General features: G+C 36.8%; 1 pseudogene; it reads right to left on the bottom strand.

The window, feature by feature from the left end:
- Positions 1 to 5,673: 5,673 nt before the first annotated feature.
- LOC112641715 (mediator of RNA polymerase II transcription subunit 7-like) lies at positions 5,674 to 7,862 on the bottom strand (annotated as a pseudogene).
- Positions 7,863 to 8,974: the final 1,112 nt, after the last annotated feature.

Below are 8,974 nucleotides of genomic sequence, written 5' to 3'. Positions count from 1 at the left end.
TATGATGACAAACTTATTGTGATAATCATTTTGCCACATACGATGATCAAATTATTATGTTGTGCACCTGAAACTAACATGTTGTGTTAATTAATTAATTAATTGGGAGATGAATAAATACCTATCAAAATATTAATTGAATTTATGAATTCAATATATTAGGAAGAAATATAATTTTAACAAAGGATTGTCACATACTTTTCATATTTTATACTAAAATAAATTCTAGAGAAAGAATTTAAATGTCATAATCCAAAAAGAACAAATATATACATTTTGAATATGTGCCATAAAATCAGGAATATGTTAATAAGTGTAAAGTTAATGGAAAAAATAACAAAACAGGACAGCCCCAGTGGCCCAGCGGTTTAGTGCCACCTTCAGCCCAGGGTGTGATCCTGGAGACCCGGGTACGAGTCCCACATCAGGCTTCCTGCATGGCTCCTGCTTCTCTCTCTGCCTGTGTCTCTGCCTCTCACTCTCTCTGTGTCTTTCATGAATAAATAAATAAAATCATTTTAAAAAATAACAAAAACATAACAAAACAGAAGAACAGTATATTTACCATGTGAAAGTTCAAGGTGTAATTACTAAAACAGCAAAACAAACAAAAACAAAAAAACATATAAACTGCAAAAAATATTTTCCCTGCAAATACTAAAAAGGTTAGATATCTTTAATATGTAAATCATTAAAACAAATAATAAAAGCTGATCAATTAAGAGTATCCAAAGATATGAATAGACAATTCACAAAAGAAAGATTTTAAAACAATAAAATGTGAAAAGTTCAACTTCAATAATCATTTGTCTAATCGATATTTGTTGAAGACCTGCATGTGCCATATCTGCAATGATAAATATTGCATCAGTATTCCAGTGTCAAGAAACTGGTATTAAACAGATCAACAAAAATCTTTGTAGTATTCCAAGTGACAATGAGGTGTTCAAAGCACTGACATTTGAAGAGGGCAGGATTGTTATCTTATATGGTGTAATCAGGGTAGACCTCTCTCGTAAGATGTGTGGCTATTATCAATTTATTGACTCTCAGCTCTAAATCCATATCGTTTGCTCTCTGTTGCACTACTTTATCTCTTTATCTCTGTTCCTTTCCTGGGTGCTCTGTCTCAGACTAAAAGGTAGACCTTACCTTCATTAAATCTGATATTTCTATGTTACTTCAAATTTCTTTTAGCCCTCTCAGGTGCTAAAGTAGAAACCCATAATACTAGTTTTTACAGTAGACATTAGGTTATCTAACAGATACATCATTTTTAGATTATAGTTGAAATAAAATACAAAATATGAAAATTCATGTAAACAAGTTATTGTCCATAAGAAAATTTCCGCAGAAATATGTGAGGATGGTGGAGCACCTGGGTGGCTCAATCAGTTAAGCATCTGACTCTTGATTTTTTGCCCAGGTCATGATCTCTGGGTTGTGGGATCAAGCCCCATGTCAGGTTCTGCACTGGGCATGGAACCTGCTTGGGATTCTTTCTCTCCCTCACCTACTTTCTCTCCCTCTAAAAAAAAGAAAGAAGAAAGAAAGAGAGAAAGAAAAAGAAGGAAAGAAGAAAGAAAGAAAGAAAGAAAGAAAGAAAGAAAGAAAGAAAGAAAGAAGAAGGAAGGAAGGAAGGAAGGAAGGAAGGAAGGAAGGAAGGAGAAAAAAGAAAGAAAGAAAGAAAGAAAGAAAGAAAGAAAGAAAGAAAGAAAGAAAGAAAGAAAGAAAAAAAGAAAGAAGAATATGTGAGGATGATTGGTGAGAAAGTATTGGACTTAGGGTAAAAAGTGTTTGATTTGGATCTCAATTCTTCCACTTACTAGTTACGTGGCTTTGAACAGTCTGCACCTATCTCTCAGGGCTAAGTGGCACATCCCAAGCACCCTAAGAACAGTTTGGTTGTCTAAGATACTAAAGTTTACCTCTTAGTTTCATTTCCCCCATTCCTTCCTATTTTCTATTCTAGGGGAAAACAAACCTTAGTTTTGCTTTTTTTCTTCTTATTCTCATTGGGTTTATAGGTCATCCAGCAGCCATTTGTGAAGAATAGTTTTGATGCTTAGCAATCAACTGAAAACTAGGACTGAAATGTTGCACGATATGATTCCTTTTCTATTTTTTAAGTTTCTCAACACACCTAACCTGGACCATAAAGTCTCATGTCTCCTCTGTCACCTACTCACCACAAGATTTTTTATGGGAGCACTATGGTATCCCTATACTACTTATAAAAACATATCTATTGCACATGATGCTTTTCAAGAAATTGTCTCAGTATTATAAGTAGTATTGTCTATACTTAACAAATTAAAAAATGAAATAAAATAATACTGGGAACCTAAAGTAAGAGTTACAAATAGCATAGACCATAAAATCAGACACATAGGGTCAGAAATCTTACTCTAAATTATAAATCATGTGATTTCAGACTAATTTCTATTAGCTTCAATTTCATCTTCAGGGAAAAAGATGGATAACAATAATAACCCTACCCTTGTGGGACTGTTGCAAAAAAAACAATAGCATAAGTAAGGAAAGCTCTTCTACCATTTATATTATCATAGTCTGCAAATTGTAAATACTTACTGGCATTTAAGGATTTGTCTTGAAGCAAAAGTATGAAAAAGGAGAGAAATCTTCTATATGTTATAATTTGTCATAAGGAAAGTTCGCTCCTACTCAAAGATTACTGTACCATAGCTTGATTTTTCCCAATACATAGTACTTTGTCTTCAAATATAGAAAGCCTGGCCTCTCGGGACCCTGGGTAGCTCATTCAGTTAAGCGTCTGACTCTTGCTTTTAGCTCAGGCATGATCTCAGGGTCATGAAATCGAATCCTGAGTTGGCTCTCCATTCAGCCGGAGTCTCCTTGGGATTCTCTCCTTCTCCCTCTCCCTCTCCCTCTTCCCCTCCCCATTGTGCTCGCTCTCTCTGTCTCTCTCTCTCTCCCTCTAAAAGTAAATCTTTAAATAAATAAATATTTAAAAGAAAAAGAAAAGAAAGCCTTGCTGCTAAAACACAGAAGATATTTGAAGAAGATTTAAGCCAAGAGAGAAAGTGACAGGAAGACGAAAGCTGGAGGATAAATATTCTATCTTCTTTCCCTTGGGTGTGCTCTTCTGATGGGGTGATTCATACAGTATCTCTTTGCAGATATCACTCAAGACCAACCAACTGCACTTGCAACAGAACTCTTGCCAGCTTAGTGAGGCACTTGTTCACATGTGCCTTCCCTCTCTCCTTGTCTCTCCTATCACCCTCATTCCTGCTTCCATGAAATTGTGCTCTGCAATAAACTTAACACGTAAGCTCTTGCCTCAGGCTCTGCTTGCCAAAGAACCTGAGCGAAGACGATACGCTAAAATAAAATCTATGGAGAAAATATTATGCAGTGGGACCAAAATGCACTCGTACTTTTTATAGTAGAACTAGGACTATATATTTCTCAACTTTGTGTTAATTATTACCTTTCTTTCCAATGGCCTACAAGTTCAGTCTTCAGTTGGGTAGAGACCCCAGGGTACTCATCTTTCTCAATCATGGGATGTGAGATCTTTGGAGACTAGAAAACTAGATTCTATCCTAGTACCATATAGTAAATGTGATTAAACATAGGAGGATAAAATTACTGATATCTCATTCCCAATTTATCCCCATAATTAACTGTTTCATTTTTCACCCGACTTCTCACATAGAAAGCTCAGAGTGATCCTTTATTCTTTTTATTTTTCTTTTTTCTTTTTTTTTTCTCAGAATATAAAATTCCATGAGGAATCCATCCCCACCACAAACTCATAAATTCATATACAGGTGATACTTTGACTCCTATAACAATGTTATAATATGACTCACTGCATTTTTTTACTGCACAAGGATTTGCAAAGAAGCCAAAAGTTGGTTTTTTGCCTCTTAGCCCAATACCTTCCTCAAAGTTATAAAAAGGTTGAGGCCAAAGAAGGAAAGATGTTTCTCTGGATAGTTGCTAAAGTGTTATATAACATCCACCATGCCCTCCCCCTCCCAACCCATGCCCACAACAGGATGAGGTCGCTTCCCTCCTCCTTCGGTTCAATCTTAAGAAAGACTGGACTTCTCCTCTGGAGTTTCTTGAGCTCAAAGGTATATACTAGTTACATGCCAGAAAAAAAAAAAAAAAAGAAAGAAAGAAAGAAAAGAAAAAGATATGACTGGCTAGCTAGCGGCCTGGCTAATAAAGAGGGCAACTTCTGTGATTTGCACAGGAAAAGGATAAATGAATGTTTCTAAGGAAACTGTCCTGTGGCCTTTTTAAGCTGACTTGTTCAGCTCTAGGGCTGGAGACCTTAACAGAGTAAATCCCAAAAGAGTGGTATACTGAAAACCAGAGACTGAGGGAAGAATCAAAACTGGACATCTGAGGGAAAGCATTATCTTTATCAGCAAGTCTTAATCTTAAAAATGCAGGGGAATCACCTGAGCAAGGACTTGTTAAAACCACAGCTTGCTGGCTTTCACCCCTAAAGTTTGACTCAGTAGGTCTGAGGTGAGATCTGAGAATTTGTATTTCTAATGAATCTCCAGGAGATGCTAATGCTGCTAGTTCAGGACTATACTTGGAGAACCACTGACCTAGTTTAAAAGAAAGACAGGAGAGATCCTCAAACAAAAGGCAGGCTCCCCACCAAGACCTGGGAGTGGGTGAGAGTGAAGAGAAGAAAGTGCAGAGATAAAATCTCAGTGCTCAAAACAAGTTGATTTCTTGCTCACATAAAGTCAAATCAGATGGGGTTGGATACGGGATAAATAAAGTTAATGAACAGAGGGCTTAGTCTTCAGTCATTCAAGCATCCAAACACGGAAACTTTGCCACCTTCAGGTGGCTTCTTTATTCTGGATGTGGACATCCAACCAGCACATGAGAGAACAGATCAGAGGATCATGCAAGAAATTTTTATGAGGCAAGCCTGGATTCCTACACCCATTGCTAAGAATTTAGTCATGCAAGGTCTCCTTACGTAGATGCAAGGAGAGTGGGGCCATGTAGTCCCTGACAGGACAGCCCCACCTCAGCAATGTATGCTGGAGAGTAAGAATCTCCAGTGGACATTTAGCAGTCTCTGCTACCAAACCCCCTTTCCATTGCAGGCTCCTAGCCTTAAGGAGTCTGAGTCCAGCTTTAAAGGGAATGTATAGCTAATTACTAAAGTGAATGTAACTAAGAGTAACCAAAGGACTGTTTACCTGAGTGACAAGAAAAAAATTATGAGACCTATTCAGGATAGGGACAAGAGGATGAAGTAGTGTGTTTGCAGGGGCACTCATGAAAGAAAATAAAGTTGCGGTTTTAAGATCACAGAGTTTCTCTCTTTAAATATACGATACTGCTTTTTTAGAGAAGAAGCAAATTTTTAAGTGAAATAAATATAAAGATTTCATAATTTCACATTTGTATAGTTTGATGTTCTTTATCTCTCATTCTGAAAGCAGATGACAAATCTACTTTTCAAGGATGAAAGCTTGCTATTGTTGAGGGTATCTTCACCCTTCTACTGCAACTCCAAAAACAGAAACGTTCCACATGATAGCTGCAAATTTCTTGCCTTAATTTTAAGGTGATTACACTTAATGCAAACGTACTCATTCATTTGCCTGTTTGCCATGAAGTGAAATTACTGCCTGTGATATCTCATAATTCATGAAGTTGGAGAGTCAAGCCATTTACTTGACTTCTAGTGATAACTCTTTTAAGCTGTCCCAAAGCAAATTAACTAATATACAATGCTACTTACTCAAAGGGAGAAAGAAAAACAAGAAAAAGAAACATCCTTCACTGTCTTTCATTAATTGCATCAATCAGGACACACAAGGCAGCATCTTTCTCTATCATCTGGTCTTTCTGATGATAAATTCATCAGAATATTTAACAGAATGACAAATTCATTCCAAAATTCATGTGAGCTGAATTTTCTCTCTGTAGTTGATTCTGACCAGTTCTATCACCAGCCATCCATCGCTTCAGTTTTTACTCTTCATGCCTGCCTGCTTCTGAATGGGGCAAATCATCAGGAAAAGAAGCCAAAGGATTGTGAATCATCTCAATGACCTGTTGCACATGCTTTTGACACATCATAACTATTTCAAGGTGTTAACATGTCTGTACCTTCGCTGTCATATTCAAGATCTCTCCATGTGGTGCACATCTACAAAAAGCAGCTTAAGATCTTTTATCTTTCTCTTCTCATTTTATATTTCCGGGGCTCCTTATCAAAATATCTGAAAGGTCTAGGAAGTTAACAAGGATAGACATATTGAGTTTTCTCAGTTCATTCTCATGACAAACAGCATAGAATGAAGCTGTTTGATGTCCTGTCTGCAGGGCAGATAAGATCACCACATTGGAACTGATGCCAAACATCATGTAATTCTTTCTTATTGGAAGTGTAGGCTTGACAGGCCTTGCTGAGTGTTTCCATCTGTATATTCCTTGATGTACTGCATCAGAGACGGTAGAAGGCCGCTCACTTGCTGTGGCTCACCCATCGTGGAAAAGCCAGAACTCCAGCTTTCTCTTTACACTGGTAGCCGCCTTGGTCACCACTGCCAACATCTGATCTCTGGCCTCCTCCTCCAAGAAGAAGCCACTGATGCTTTTTAAAAATTCCTTTCTTTTACTCACATGCTACATCCAGTCTATCAGTAAATCATGTTGACTTTCCCTGCAAGATAATTCCCAGTTTAATCCATTTTCTTCCAACCTTGCTGCCATAAACCTACACTAAACCACTATCATCTCTTGGCCTGTCACTGCAATAAACCTCTAACTGTCTCTCTGCTTTCATTCTTGTACTCTACCTCCTGATTCATTCTGCATATGGAGTCATACCTTAACTTAGTTAATATCACATTATTCCACTTTCAACAGTTTCTCATATTTTATAAAATAAATCAAACCCCTCTTTCTTCTTTTCTTCATCTACCATGCTTTCCTCCTCTAACTTAGGTCTGAGCATAGTGATCAAAGCCCACAGTAAAACAATTTTATTGCAACTGAAAACAGTTAGGTATTTTATTCAAATTATAGCAGAATATTTTCTTCTGGAATTCTAAATATCCAAACAATAAAACTTCATGAGGTCAAGAATGAGAGGCAAATTTGAAAAAGCTTGTTAAAAATGTTTAGTCAATAAATATCTGAATTATCATATTTTAAAGTAGTTGAATTAAGTTGGAATTATTTTAGTAGTTTCAACAATTATTTGAATTATTAACAAGATATAGAGTGTATCAGGGCAGATAGTCTCAGAAATAGGAAAGTGATATGTATTCAAGAGTAGACAATGCATTCTTCCAAAAATATCATTTTCTCGGTATGTATTTGCCTTCTTTTTGGCTTTTCTTCTTTTTTGCTTTAGTTAATTTTCCTCAAGTGTTCTTCCTTTTCTTTGTTCCTTAATGACACTTTTGTAACAATAGGGTCTCAAACTTTTGTGTCCAAATTTAGTCATTCCACCAATATTTATGGCTTCCTTACTCCATGCCAAGCACCAGTCTAGGAGCTGAGAATGGTACAAGACCCACATGGTTTCTAAGTAATCTTTTGAACAATGTCAAGCACATACTGACATCATATTCATCAATTCATTCGTGGATTAATTTGATCAGTAATAACTGCTGATTATAGAAGTCTCTTTCTGTCCACATGAAAGTACCTTAATAAATCTTGTTGTTGGGATCCCTGGGTGGCGCAGCGGTTTGGCGCCTGCCTCTGGCCCGGGGCGCGATCCTGGAGACCCGGGATCGAATCCCACGTCGGGCTCCCTACATGGAGCCTGCTTCTCCCTCTGCCTGTGTCTCTGCCTCTCTGTCTCTCTCTGTGTGACTGTCATGAATAAATAAATAAAATCTTTAAAAAATAAATAAATAAATCTTGTTGTTATTACCAAGCATCATCTCTTACTGCATTTAGTTGAGCTGCAGAACTGGAAGCTTCAGAGGAGACTAAGAAATAGTAATTTATGATCACAGGGAATGGGGCACACCAGCTAGGAGGCTTATAATCTTGCAATGAGGAGACACTGTAAGTGTACACAGAAAAACAGATGGCATTGCCATTGTTGGGTTGATGCTGACACGAGAGGCAAGCGAGTGTCTGATCTAAGTCATCCTGGTCTTCTCCTTTTGTCCCTCATCTATCTTTATCTCTATGTCTATGTAATTCTATTGCTTTCATTTTTACCCTCCAGCAGTCCAAGGCAAAGCTTGGGATTATTACCAACTTATCCAGATATCTTCTTGTTTACTATTCTTTTTGTTTAATTGCTTTTTAACTTTAGGCAATTAACTAGCAGGCAATTTACAAAAGACAATAAAGACTTATACAAACAGTATAGCAAATTCATACTCTCACAAATTCGCTGTTGCCTTAATTCAAGCTTTAAAAAAAAAAAATCAAGATTTTTCTTTTTTTTTTTTTACTTTCTCCTAGACTTTTTGCTTCAATTTCTCAACTTCTCTTTTCTTCCAATAATGCAAACCCTCTGGCTGCAACTTTCTTGCCAAAGCATTACACAAGTGTGAAAATAAACAAATAGGACACATTGCTTAAAGATTGCAAGCCTCAACTCCAGATGTACAATTTGGCATCCAGATTGAGGTAAATTCAACCCTAGGAAACAATCATGCTTTAAACTTCTCTGTATATCATGTTAGGGAGTTAGGACTTTATAATTTTTTTTCCTAGAAAGAACCAAAGAAAACAGAGGTCAGGAGTCTCCCAATTTTGCACAGAATCAAATTATTTTAAGAATAAGGGACATTGGTATATCACTTAACTCTTTGTGTCTCAGTGTTTCCATACTTAAATAAAAGGCTTTGGACTTCAAAATTAATATAATCATCACATGTTGGGGAAGAAAACTATTCTTATACACTCCAAGTTCTTCTGGCTACACTAAGAATTGACATGAGACAGATTAACAGAAATTAAA

The sequence above is a fragment of the Canis lupus genome, chromosome 12, assembly GCF_003254725.2.
Source record: "Canis lupus dingo isolate Sandy chromosome 12, ASM325472v2, whole genome shotgun sequence".
NCBI classification, from domain to species: domain Eukaryota; kingdom Metazoa; phylum Chordata; class Mammalia; order Carnivora; family Canidae; genus Canis; species Canis lupus.
This window is presented reverse-complemented; position numbering and strand designations above follow the sequence as displayed.